Here is a 14,980-nt window from a genome sequence, read left to right on the forward strand (position 1 = left end):
TGATTCCTATTCATAGTGATCTTATAGGACAGAGTAGAACTTTCTCATAGTGTTTCTAAGGAGCTGCTGGTGGATTCAAACTGCTAACATTTTGGTTAGCAGCAGAGCCCTTAATCATCGTGCCTCTAGGGCTCCTAGAATGCAATAGACATCAACAAATATTTTTAACTGAATGAACGAATGAGCTGTATCACCATTTTCAGAGAAGTTCGGTGCCTTGCCCAAGTTATATAGGCATTTATTCAGAAAGCCTTGACCCAGAACTCAAGGCTCAATGCATACAATCAGGGTTAGTCACAGAGTAAACACCCTAGAGATGATGAGGTTATGTGCAGATGGAAAGGCAGGCCCCAAAAGCCTGGGAACCTGGCTGACTCAGAGGCAGAAGTTTTCTGGACTCTGCTGTAAGACAGGTCACTTGGAGCACAGAGTGCATCCCACACAAGCGCTGTCTGTATTAATCACACAGCACAATAGTTGCCTGGTTACCCACCTCATTTCATCAGCTGTGTGGCCTGTTACCAATTTTCAGAAAATGAAACGGCACCCCTGAGGACTGTAATTGGGGGGGGTGCAGTAATTTAGGAATGTTTGGAGGGTCTGGAAAATCTGTCCAGCCAGTTCGCTCTCTGGCAGCGATGGCAGGCAGCCCTGGGTGTGAGAGAGAATACCAAGTACCGCATGGCCTTCTTATCAGCCTGGCTACCAGGACCTTTTGTTTGTTTACTAGCTCAGATAAACTCCTGAATCCTTGGGAATGCTCCAATAAATCTGTTTTCTTAAATACTTCATTCTTGTTTATAGAGCGCCTTCAAAAGCTAGGGCGGCTCTCTTCCAGATGGAAACAGCATTTCCCTTGTACAGACCCAGCCATCTTCCCTTGCCCCAAACTCTTTCTTAAGAACTGGAAAACCTTCTGGGTAACGCTCTCAAGTTTTAGCATAGGTGGAAAAGCACTGCTGGGATTGCAGTTGGTCAATTTTGCAGGTGCTGAATAACTTGGTATCATCCATGGAATCTGAGCTCTTTTCTTATTGACATTTGGATTGCTTAACACATTCCAATACATGGCCATGATACAAGGACTGTTTGTCATGGAGTCTATGAACTTAAAGTTATTTTTCACTGTTTTAAAAATGACCCAATAGAAATTTTCAATCGTTTGCTTTTGCAGAGACAGGTTTCTAGCAAATGGCATGGATGTGTTTTTCCAGTCACAATTAGTTCGTTGTCAGATCCAGGTTCCCGCACACCGTTTTTTATAGTCCGCAGGCAGTTCGGTGTAATTCCAACAGCCTTTCCTTTATTATCCATCTAATAGATTATCCTGCTTCCTATCTCCGTGGCACCAGATGGCATTATCTCCCTAGCCTGTCTGTTGCCTTGTTAAAGCAGAGTTACATGGAAACATTAAAGGTCAGAGGAAGAGCATATGGCCTATCGTGTCCTGCCCTTTTAGGCCCCGGAAAGGCCAAGTCATCATCGAAACGTTTCCCTCTGCCCCACATGCAGCCAAGAGTCATGTAGATCTGGTTCTCTTTTTGAATTGTTATCCCATTTCTATTGACATGATATAGTCAATAAACCTTTCAATTCCTATAATTTGGCCATTCTTTTTGTATTCCAAACACCTCAGTGTTGCAGAAGGCTAAATGATGAAACAGTTTTTACCTTATTTCTTTTTTTAAATGCTGCTGTATACTTATTTTGATCAAGTTTGTTATTTTCTAATAAATGTCCCACAGCACTTTTCTAAGGTTTTTGTCGATGGTGTCTATTCAGGTTCTACCATGCCATCTGTTTGTAATTTTTATTTGAGACCTGGGTCTTTTTGGTGCAGTGTATTTTTCTCTGTCAAAAATCTCTGCTCCCGCGCCTTGCCAGTTTGGGTTTTATCTCTCCTGTCGTCTTTGAATTGTCACCCATTCAAACTTGGAGGCCTTGGCATTGCTCTAATGAGTACTGGTACTAATAAGATGAAACTACTGAGCTGTTGACTTTGGAAAAGAGTTTTGGAGGAGAAACATCCTAACTTGGAACCCATAGAATTGTCAGTCCCAGAAGAACTTCCTTAGGGGTCTTCTTCCTGGAGCTGGAGCAACGCCAGAATATGAGCGAATCAATAACTCGGTAAGAATCCCTTCTCTTCTTTAAAGTGTGATATGTCCCTACAACACCTCATCTGACCCAGGAACACACGTGAATTCTCTTTCCCTCTCTCTAACTCAAGATATTTGGATGAAAGACCCATTAGAAACAATTCTCTTTAGGTCAAGTTCCCGTGTAGGCAATGTGATGTTACTGTTGACTGTTGTCGCTTTGGGTTCACTTTGTTTTTCATGTGTAAGAACTCCTTGAAGTTGTGGAAAGTTGTGTTTGCCTACCTTAGTTCAGATTGGGTTCTCTTTTTACTTCCCACTTACCTTGAGGCTGAAAGTTTTGACCGTTATTGAGTTTTCACTGGATGCAGTTCATAAATAGCTGTTCTAAAGAAACAAGGATAAAGGTCAGTTATTAACCTCAATTTTTAATACCCTCCCCTACATATCTCACTCTCAATCACTTAAAAATTATTTATAATTTGTATGTTTTCTTTCATATTCAAGGTCAGGTGGTGATCCCATTGTTCTTTTAATAAAAGGAATCTGGCTCTATTTCTGGTATTTTAGAGGCTACAAAGACCACAAGGCAAGCATTAGACCCAAACGTGGACAGGTTTATCCTATGTACTTTCTTGCAAAATTGCATTGTCATCTGCATATTACCATTTGGGTTGTTTAATAGTCATTTGTATTAAAGGCATTTGAAGATTTCTTTTCCCCATGTGCCACAAAGAGACCCATGAACTATAGGAATTAGGAAGAAATACTCAAAAAATATAGGATTTACATAGAAACAGAAGATCCAAGCCAAACTAAGCATATTGCTACATTATCTGGGGAAGATAGTAACAAGGCTTTGTGTGCTTGTGGGGTGGTCAAATTTTAACTGAGGGTGGAGGCAAAACATACATCTTAGTGTCTGGAGGAGAACATGGGTTAAATAAATGTTATCATTATTGCATGAGCCCCAATAGTGATTATAAAACAACTATTACTATCCCTATTTCACAGATAGGTAAACTGAGACATAGAGAGGTGAAGAGACTCAACTGGACTCAAGCAATGCATCTATGAAAAAGGCAAGACAAAAGCCCAGATATCCTAAATTTTATCTGATTTATCCACTGTAGAGCCCTACAATAAAACACAATACCCATTACAGACAGGAATGAGTCTCCTGGTTACCATTTCCCCAAACAAAGAGAAATAGAAGTCACTCAACCCTGAAGCCCACCTCAGTGCAGGTGGATAAAAGCTTTGCCATCAGGTAGAATGGAACTTTAGGTCTGGGCAAAGGAGAGATTTAAATTACCACATGGCTGGGCAACATTAATTGATTGAAGTGTGTGTGATCCCAGAGGAAGATGGGTTAGGATTAATGCTAGAATGTTTCCTATTATTGAAATAAACATCTGAGGTTCGGAACACTTATCTAGATGAAGGCCCCACTCTGAACCCCTGAACCCGTCCCCAGCTCTAACGGTGTGTCAGTAATGGTGACCCATGAATTAGCCCCGAAAACACTTATTGATCTCCACCTCAGATTGCTGACTTCAAAAAAAATGTCATTGCTTCCTCACATACTCTGTTCTGCCTCATTAGCTACTGTTACTTTGTTCCTGGGCCCCCAGGGACTCATTATTCCTGACATAATAACTTACCATGAATTCGCTATGTGTTATCATGAGGCCATGACAACAAGTGGCTGTCCACTCCTACCACCCTCTTCCTCCAATTTGGGGGTGGAAGGAATACCTGATCCTGATGACCAGACCTTCTGCCAATAAGCCTGAGACACCCAGATGATCTAAAGCATCTATGCTCCTCTTCACTAGCCTAATTTAAGTACATGGACTTCAGTTTTTGTGATTCCTCAAGTGCTACACTCGAGGCCTAATAAAGCTGCTTTTTCACTTGATAATTGGCATCTCACAGCCTTCGGTTGGTGACTCTGGCTCACCCCAACATTTTACACTACAAGTTGCTGAGCTCCATTAGGTGCTTCTTAATTAGATAAGAACTACCTGGAGATCTGAAATGCAGATTAGAACACCATACCAGGTCATGCAGGTGCATGCTGGGATAGAATGTGAGTTTATAAAAATAAAAACAAGATTGTGAAGGCGAAAAAGGAAGCCCAACTCCCACAGGCATCGAGGCAACAGGAAAACATTTCTAAATTCCAATGCCTAAAAAGTTATCATTTGTACACGGACAGGCAAGTTGTGGAGGAAAACAAAAAATTTACCTCCATTTTTCTTCAAATAGCTCATGGAACTAAGAGAATATAATGTTTGTGATTGATTAAAAATCAAGCAGGAGTACGTAAGCACGTGGGAGGGATCTGACATTCAAATTATGGGCCCTTGATAAAAAATGGGTGGATCCTACCTTGGGGAACAGACTTAGAAAGCAAAAATAAACACCCCTAAAGTGCACACTCCAAGCATATACTGTTCCCTTTGAATATTAGCCCACAAAGTCATATAATGCCCTTGCTCAGATATTTGCATACTTGTCTTTTAGACAAAACTTCTGTCACATTCTTTGGGTAATTAGTAGCAATCGATGCTCACTCTTTGAGGTTTGCTTCATTTCTGCCACCATTCAAGAGTCTTTCCAAATGAACATTTATGAATAATATGTGTGATTAAGTTTGGTAATTATATATATATAATTTATATATATATATATAAAATCTTGTTTTGTTTGGTGGGAGTCAGTATTGTTTGTTTGCTTAAGAAAAGCAATAAGACTTACTTTTCTTTCGTGATGTGTAAACTGGAGCCCTGGTGGCATAGTGGTTGAGAGCTCAGGCTGCTAACCAAAAGGTTGGTGGTGCAAATCCACCAGCTGCTCCTTGGAAACCCTATAGGGCAGTTCTACTCTGTCATACAGGGTCGCTATGACTCAGAGTCAGCTAGGTGGCACACAGCAACAAAGGCAAATTGCAATTAATGGAGGCTTATCACTGATTTTAATGCCAATTACTCAAAGTTTTTCTGCACCATCATTGGAAGAAAGGTCTTCCCTTTATCATCCATTTTAAACACACCTTTCAGAAGGACAGTGTCTAATTTCATTTTCTACAATTTGATTTCTATAGAAAACTTAGAGAAGGTTTTGAGAAAATTAAACATATCAAAATTTTAGAAGTATAACTCAAGCAAAAAGGTTAAAGGAAGTGGGCTCCATTTAAATGAGGAAAAGGCTGAAAGAGTGTATGTAATTGGTCACCCAGAGTCGGCAGACTTGTATGGGGCAATGAGGAGGTGTAGGAAGATATAGAACCATATCTGAGCACAGGATAATAGCATTGTGTACAGAAGAGAATAGCAGTCCTGAAAAACTGCCATCTTCTGAGGAGAGAAGTATCTGTTTTAGGACCCACCTAGTGGCTCTGCTGAGCCCAGGATGGGCTTGGGATAAGCAGAGGTAAGCCTAGAGTTGAGTTTTAAAGTGAGTACTGAAATGAGATTGCTCCACCTGAGAGCATTAGATAGTTACAGCAAGTTATGGGGAACCAGAGGAGAGAAATGGCTTGGGCCAGAGGATAAGAGGTCAGATTCCAAGTTGATGAAATGGCCAAGACACTCTTAAAAACAGGGATATCTAACATGAGATATTAAGGTAATTTAAAATTTTTTTCATGATATAAACTGCATTGCTCATCTGTCAATTTGTCATTCTGCAGTGGCTTGCATGTTTCTATGATGCTGGAGGCTCTGCCACCAGTATTTCAAATACCAGCAGGGTCACCCATGGTGGACAGGTTTCAGTGGAGCTTCCAGACTAAGACTAAGAAGAAAGGCCTGACAGTCTACTTCAGAAAATCAGCCAATGAAAACCCTACGGATCATGATAGAAGACTGTCCGACTCACTTACTTTGGACATATCATCCCCAAAACCAAACTAAACTCATTGCTGTTGAGTCAATTCTGACTTGCGGCAACCACAGTACAGAGTAGAACTGCCCCATAGGGTTTACAAGGCTGGACTCTTTATGGAAGCAGATTGCCCCATCTTTCTCCCATGGATCAGCTGGTAGATTCGGACTGCCAACCTTTAGGGTAGCAGCTAGGCACTTAAGCACTGCACCACCAGGGCTCCTTGGACACATCATTAGGGGGAAAAAATTGCTGAAAGAGGCAATCGTGTTTAGTGAAGTCGAGGGCCAGCAAGAGTGAGGGAGCGCCTCAGTGAGATGGACTGGCACAATAACCACAAGGATAATTCAAACATCCTGGTGATTGTGAGGATGATGCAGGACCAGGCAACATTTCATTCTATTGTATATGGGGTTGCCATTAGTTGGAGTTGACTATATAGCAGCTATCTCTATCTAGTCATCTATTGCCATGTAAAAAATTACCCCCAAATTTGGCAGCTTTAAACAATAAATGTTTATTACCTCACATAATTTCTGTAAGTCCTCACAACATGATAGCTGGCTTCCCCCTACAGCAGGTGAGCCAAGAGATAGAGCAAGCAGGAAGCCACAGTGCCTTTCATGACCTAGAGTAAGGAATCACATACCATTACTTTTTCTGTACTCTCTTGGTCATATAGACTAACCTGACTCATTGTTGGAGGAAACTAAGCAAGGATTTGAATACCAGAGGGCAGGGATCATTGGAGGTCATCTTAGAGTCTGGCCACCACATAACACCACTGCATCTCACTCTGTAGCTGTTTTCTACGAATGCTTTATTATTGTGTGAGTTTGGGGTGGAAAACTTCTTAAAGGGGTCTACATTCCACACTGGGGTTTAAGAGGTATGAAAATGTAGAAGACTAGAGAAAATGGCTCATAGAGTGGACCACTTAAACATAAGTAAGGAGCTGAAGTCAGGACTCACTCTCAGAGTTGAACAACCCTAGAAATTTTGGAGAAAGTCTTTCATAATTCTTGAAATGTGTCTGTCAGTTTGTCATACTGTGGGGGCTTGCATGTTGATGTGATGCTAGAAGCTATGCAACCTGTTTTCAGATACCAGCAGGGTCACCCATGGAGGACAGGTTTCAGCTGAGCTTCCAGACTAAGACAGACTAGGAAGAAGGACCCGGCAGTCTACTTCTGAAAAGCATTAGCCAGTGAAAACCTTAGGAATAGCAGCAGAACATTCTCTGATATAGTGCTGGAAGATGAGCCCCCCGGGTTGGAAGGCACTCAAAAGATGACTGGGGAAGAGCTGCCTCCTCATAGTAGAGTCGACCTTAATGACATGGATGGAGTAAAACTTTCAGGACCTTCATTTGCTGATGTGGCATGACTCACAATGAGAAGAAACAGCTGCAAACATCCATTAATGATCAGAACCTGGAATGTACAACGTATGAATCTAGGAACATTGGAAATCATCAAAAGTGAAATGGAACACATAAACATTGATATCCTAGGCGTTAGTGAGCTGAAATGGACTGGTATTGGCCATTTTGAATCAGACAATCATATAGTCTACTATGCTGGGAATGACAACTTGAAGAGGAATGGTGTTGCATTCATTGTCAAAAAGAACGTTTTAAGATCTATCCTGAAGCACAATGCTCTTAGTGACAGGATTATATCCATATGCCTACAAGGAAGACTAGTTAATACAACTATTATTCAAATTTACACACCAACCACTAGGGCTAAAGATGAAGAAATAGAAGATTTTTATCAGCTGCTGCAGTCTGAAATTGATCAAACATGCAATCAAGATGCATTGATAATTACTGGCGATTGGAATGCAAAAGTTGGAAACAAAGAAGTAGGATCAGTAGTTGGAAAATATGGCCTTGGTGATAGAAACAATGCTGGAGATTGAATGATAGAATTTTGCAAGACCAACGACTTCTTCATTGCAAATACCTTCTTTCACCAACATAAATGGCTACTATATTTTTTTTATACACATGGACCTCACCAGATGGAACACACAGAAATCAAATTAACTACATCTGCAGAAAGAGATGATGGAAAAGCTCAATATCATCAGTCATAACAAGGCCAGGGGCCAATTGTGGAACAGACCGTCAATCGCTCATATGCAAGTTCAAGCTGAAACTGAAGAAAAGCAGAGAAAGTCCACAAGAGCCAAAATCTGACCTTGAGTATATCCCACCTGAATTCAGAGACCATCTCAAGAATAGATTTGATGCATTGAACACTAGTGACCGAAGACCAGGCGAGTTGTGGAATGACATCAAGGACATCATCCATGAAGAAAGCAAGAGGTCACTGAAAAGAAGGAAAGAAAGAAAAGACCAAGGTGGATGTCAGAGGAAACTCTGAAACTTGCTCTTGAGTGTCAAGCAGCTAAAGCAAAAGGAAGAATTGATGAAGTAAAAGAACTGAATAGAAGATTTCAAAGGGCCTCTCGAGAAGACAAAATAAAGTATTATAATGACATGTGCAAAGAGCTGGAGATGGAAAACCAAAAGGGAAGAACACGCTCGGTGTTTCTCAAGCTGAAAGAACTGAAGAAAAAATTCAAACCTCGAGTTGCAATAGTGAAGGATTCCATGAGGAAAATATTAAATGATGCAGGAAGCATCAAAAGAAGATGGAAGGAATACACACAATCATTATACCAAAAAGAACTAGTCAATATTCAACCATTTCAAGAGGTGGCATATGATCAGGAACTGATGGTACTGAAGGAAGAAGTCCAAGCTGCTCTGAAGGCATTGGCGAAAAGCAAGGCTCCAGGAATTGATGGAATATCAATTGAGATGTTTCAACAAACAGAGGCAGCGCTGGAGGTGCTCACTCGTCTACGCCAAGAAATATGGAAGAGAGCTTCCTGGCCAACTGACTGGAAGAGATCCATATTTATGCCTAATCCCAAGAAAGGTCCAACCGAGTGTGGAAATTATAGAACAATATCATTAATATCACAAGCAAGCAAAATTCTGCTGAAGATCATTCAACAACAGCTGCCACATTATATCAACAGGGAACTGCCAGAAATTCAGGCCGGTCTCAGAAGAGGACTTGGAACCAGGGATATCATTGCTGATGTCAGATGGATCCTGGCTGAAAGCAGAGAATACCAGAAGGATATTTACCTGTGTTTTATTGATTGTGCAAAGGCATTTGAATGTGTGGATCGTAACAAACTACGGATAACACTGCGAAGAATGGGAATTCCAGAACACTTCATTGTACTCATGAGGAACCTTTACATAGATCAAGAGGCAGTTGTTCGGACAGAACAAGGGAATACTGATTGGTTTAAAGTCAGGAAAGGTGTCCGTCAGGGTTGCATTCTTTCACCATACCCATTTAATCTGTATGCTGAGCAAATAATCCGAGAAGCTGGACTACATGAAGAAGAACGGGGCATCGAGATTGGAGGAAGACTCATTAACATCCTGCGTTATGCAGATGACACAACGTTGCTTGCTGAAAGTGAAGAGGACTTGAAGCACTTACTAATGAAGATCAAAGACCACAACCTTCAGTATGGATTACACCTCAACATAAAGGAAACAAAAATCCTCACAATTGGACTAATGAGCAACATCATGATAAACGGAGAAAAGAGTGAAGTTGTTAAGGATTTCATTTTACCTGGATCCACAATCAACAGCCATGGAAGCAGCAGTCAAGAAATCAAAAGACGCATTGTATTGGGCTAATCTGCCGCAAAAGACCTCTTCAAAGTACTGAGGAGCAAAGATGTCGCCCTGAAGACTAAGGTGCGCCTGACCCAAGCCATGGTATTTTCAAATACATCATATGCATGTGAAAGCTGGACAATGAATAAGGAAGACCAAAGAAGAGTTGATGCCTTTGAACTGTGGTGTTGGCGAAGAATATTGAATATACCATGGACTGCCAAAAGAACGAACAAATCTGTCTTAGAAGAAGTACAACCAGAATGCTCCTCAGAAGCAAGGATGGCGAGACTGCGCCTTACATACTTTGGACATGTTGTCAGAAGGGATGAGTCCCTAGAGAAGGACATCATGCTTGGCAGAGTACAGGGTCAGCAGAAAAGAGGAAGACCCTCAACGAGGTGGATTGACACAGTGGCTGCAACAATGAGCTCGAGCATAACAACGATTGTGAGGATGGCGCAGGACCTGGCAGTGTTTCTATGGGTTGGAATCGACTCGACGGCGCCTGACAACAATAACAACACAAGTTACCACACGTTTAGCAGCCTAAAACAAATCCCATTTAATCTCACAATAATGTAGGTTAGAAGTTGAACCCTGGTAGTATAGGGTTAAAGTCAAGGTGTCAGCAGGTTTGCTCCCAGCCTTGTTCAAGTGGTTGGTCAATTCAGTTCCTTATGATCTGGGGACTGAGTTCTTGTTTCTTTGTTGACTGTCACAGAGGGCTGGTTTTTGATCCTGGATTCTGCTTACGTTCCAAGTTTTCCATGAGTTCTTTAAGGCCTGTCTTGGTCCCTACACATGGGCCCCTACATTTCAGACACAGCAATGGTGCCTTGAGCCACTTTCATGCTTTAAATCTCTGACTTCTCTTTCTGCTGCATTGCTGCTGCTTCTAGCCAGAGAACGTGCTGTCTTTTTAAGGGCTCTTGGGTCTCCATGTGGCACAGTAGTTAAGAGCTAGGCTGCTAACCAAAAGGTCAGCAATTCAAATCAACCAGCTACTCCTTAGCAATCCTATGGGGTGGCTCTACTCTGTCCTATAGAGTCACTATGAGTCGGAAATGACTGGGTGGCAACAGGTTTGGTTTTCGTTTCTGGGTCTCCATGAGGCAGAATCTTTCCAAAAAATTGAAGGTACATTATATTGTAACACCTGAAAAGGTAGTTGATCTAGGTGACGGTAGAAGAGGAAGGGGGTGAAAAGAAGCACTAGAAATCAAGTACCTGGAAAGGTTGCTGGAGCATCTGCCAAACACAGCCCACCAAGTTACATGTGCTGCCAGCATCACCTGCTCACCTGGGGCATAGGTAACACTGATCAAGGGGCCTTCACGTGTGGGAAGGAGCCTGGGGGATGTGAGTAAGAAGGGGAGTGTTCCATTTTGTTCCTCAACCCTTTCTGCTCAAGCTGTGGGCATTCCCTCCCATCCTTGAATTCTGTTCAGCTACGCACATGCACCTTCACACCTGGTGTGAAATTTATTCTCCACATCTTAGTGCACTTCACAGTGATGACTGAGTGATAAACCCTAGAAACCGGGAGTTATAATATAGATTCCATGAGATTTTTAAATACACTGTTAGTCTAACAAATAGTGTTGATGTAAGGATATTCTTTTCTTTCAGAAATATGGAGTTTTACCTTATATTTATTTTCACTTTAAGTTTGCAGTATTCTTTTTTTTTTTTTTAAGGGTTATTTTTTGGGTGGGAGAGTTTTCCTCTCCTTAGGCTGCTTTTTTTTTTTTTAGGCTGCAGCTTTTACATTTGCTGGATTGTTCTTTTGACAGGAGAGTGGCCTGAAGGTCTCTGTTGAGGAATCCTTGCTAAGTGCAGCCCACTCACCCATCCTTTCCCTGTGGCAATGTATTTAGGCCTCTGATTTTCCAGTCCAGCGACCCAGGATGATGCAAGCAGTTAAAACACTCAGCTGCTAATGGAAAGGTTGGAGGTTTGAGTTCACCCAAAGGCACCTCGGAAGAAAGGCCTAGCAATCTACTTTCAAAAAATCAACGATTGAAAACCCCAGTTCTACTCTGACACACATGGGGGCACCATGAGTCAGAATCCATGACAACTGAGGGTGTGGGTTGCCTTCCTTCATTAGGAACACCTGTGACTACTTTAACCAGCCGGATTTTTTCTTTAAATGATGTTTTCTGATTTCTTTCTAACTTTTCAAAGTGAGAAGCAGTAAACATTGGTAGTCAGTTTGTTTTTTGCAAAGCTGATATACCATTAATATATAATTGATATGTTCTGAACCCTCGAGTAATACATTCTGAAAGAAAATAAGGACCTTCCCAAGCCTAGGCAGATATGTACAGCTGGTTCCACTATTTTTACTTAATTGATAGAACAAATTAGCTTTGTTTAGAAAATAATCATCCAATCAAACTTTCCTGAGTTTCATATGGCATTGGTGGTTGTTGTGTGCTGTCGAGTCAGCTCTGACTCATAGCAACCAGATAGGAGAGAGTAGAACTTCACCATAACATTTCCTAGGCTCAAAAAAAAAAAAAAATTTTTTTTTTTAATCTTTCTGGGAGCAGATCACCAGGTCTTTTCCCCACAGAGCAGCTGGTGGGTTGGAACTGCCAACCTTTCAGTTAGAGGCTGGTGCGCTTAACTATTGCGCCATCAGGGCTTTTCATGACATTGGCTAATGGTTAGTTAATTCTATCAAAGCAATAAAAAGACCCAGGACATACTCAGTAAGCTCAATAGGTAAGGGTTGGCCATATTCTCTGCACATTTAAATATTGCCAAGCCATTCTCTTTATTGTTCTTTCCAGAAGAAAATTTTCAGAAACATTTCAGTACTGCTTAATAAGAGGAACCTTTTTCACATGCAGATAGATTATAATGGTTTTGCATTTTAAAGAAAGAACATTTTAAAGAACTAACAGTCTCTACATTATTCCTTTGTTGTTGTTAGGCGCTATCGAGTCGGTTCTGACTCATAGCGATCCTATAGGACAGGGCAGAACTGCCCCGTAGTGTTTCCAAGGAACTGCTGATGGATTTAAACTGCTGAACTTTTGGTTAGCAGCCAAGCTCTTAACCACTACGCCACCAGGGCTTCACATTCTTCCTTGGCTGGGCTCATCTGCATGTTTTATTTAAGCACATATTCACTATTCTTTACAGACGTGTGCTGTTCTGTTGTCAATATGTGCCATCCAGCTGGTTCTGACTCTTAGTTGACCCTATGTACAACAGAACAAAACACTACCTGGTCCTACACCATCCTCACAATTGTTGCTATGTTTGAGCCTATTGTTGCTGCTACTGTGTCAATCCATCTTGTTGAGGGTCTTCCTCTTTTTCATTGACCCTCTACTTTACCAAGCATGATTCAGGGACAGATTACCCAATAAGCATGGCGTCAGTTAAGCAAGGTTTAATTGTACTTACTTATCTGTAGTGCACAATTTCACCTGGTTTTCACCACATCAAATGTAGAGCTAAAGATGTGGTGAAATTGTGCACTGTGGATTAGTAAGTAAACACGACTAAGCCCATGCATACCTTGCTGGCTATAAACCAGTGCTTACTGTGTTTACTGGTTAATCCACCCCAGTGATATACTTTTCCAGGGACTGGTCCCTCCTGATAACATATCCAAAGTACATGAGACAAAGTCTCACCATCCTCACTTCTAAAGAGCATTCTGGCTGTACTTCTTCCAAGACAATTCTTCTTACAGTCTATGGTCCATTTAATATTCCTCACCAACACCATAATTCAAAAGCATCAATTCTTCTGTCTTCTTTATTCATTGTCTAGTTTTCACATATATGTGAGGCGATTGAAAATGGCTTGGATCAGGTGCCCCTTAGTCCTCAAAGTGGCATCTTTGCTTTTTAAACCTTTGAGCTCTTTTGCAGCAGGTTTTCCCAATGCAATATATCATTTGATTTCTTGACTGCTGCTTCCATGGGCTCTGATTGTGGATCCAAGTAAAGTGAAATCCTTGACAATTTCAGTGTTTATGAGATCCTCAGAAACCTCAACCAACTCTTGAATGTACATCTCAGTAGAAGGTAATGATGCCTTCAGAATACTGGGTTCTGGAGATAACCTTCTTATCATCCCATAAGGGCAACCTGACTCATCACTCTGAGCAAGCAGAAGGATTGGGGTAAACACCGTATTGTGCATAGTGGAAGCACAAATAAGCAGCTAGCACACTCATGGAAAACTCTGGCCCTTGGCAACGAGTCTGAAATGGCCAGTCGTTGATTTCCTGGGTAACGTGCCAACAAAATAGCAGTAGGACACAAAAAGCAGCTGGGATGATCATCAAAAGCTAAATTCCTGGCAAAAAAAAATGTCAGTGTCCAGCCATGCCTATCTATAGCAATTCCAGCTGAGTGGTGATACTTAAGGGTGTAGAGTAATCAGAAAACATTAGAAGAACTGGAAACCAGCCTCCTGGGAAGAGTCATATCTATTCGAAGAGGTTGTACTGGAAGTATTAGTCAAACCACAGGGAAAGGCAACCTTATGATCGGGAGCAAAGCAGCAGGATTTCCCATCTCACACCCGTTATAGATGTAGGAGAAAGTTGGTAGGAAACAACTTGAATTTACTAAGAACAGTTATAAAGGAATGCCCTTGGGAATCAAAAAAATTTACTGATCACCTAAATAGGTCTAATTTTTGTCACCAACTGGATTATTTAATTTAGTAACATCAGAGTTTAGCAACTCTCCCTATTAATTTGAAAGTTCTTCTCTAGGACAAGAAGCCTAGATGCCAGTTGGGATTGTCTGGCTTCTTGATATGTATATTATAATATATATGTATCATACTATTGCTTCAAATTCCCTGTGGCTTCCCAAATGGCTTTCAAAGTTGCCCACACCCTAATCCGTGGAACCTGTGACTATGTTACATTACATGGCAAAGGAAGGGAGCCCTGGTGACATAGTGGTTAAGTTCTCAGCTGCTAACTGAAAGGTCAGCAGTTTGGGCACTTTGAATATGTAATTAAGGTCATGCGTTGTAAAATAGGAACATTATATCAGCTTGGCCAGAAGTTCCCAGTGTAATCACCTGTGCTCTCAAGAGCAGAGAGCTTTCTCTGGCTGGAAGCAGAAGAGATACGGCAGGAGGAAAAGTGGGAGAGACTAGAAGCCTGAGGAGGACTCGACATGTCCCTTACTGGTGTTCAGAAGAGAGGACCATGTAAAAAGAAATGCAGTGACTTCTGGGAGTAGAAAGCAGGCTCAGCTACCAGGCAGGAGATGAGAACCTCAGC

Source organism: Elephas maximus, chromosome 11 (genome assembly GCF_024166365.1).
Source record: "Elephas maximus indicus isolate mEleMax1 chromosome 11, mEleMax1 primary haplotype, whole genome shotgun sequence".
In the NCBI taxonomy this organism is placed as follows: Eukaryota; Metazoa; Chordata; class Mammalia; order Proboscidea; family Elephantidae; genus Elephas; species Elephas maximus.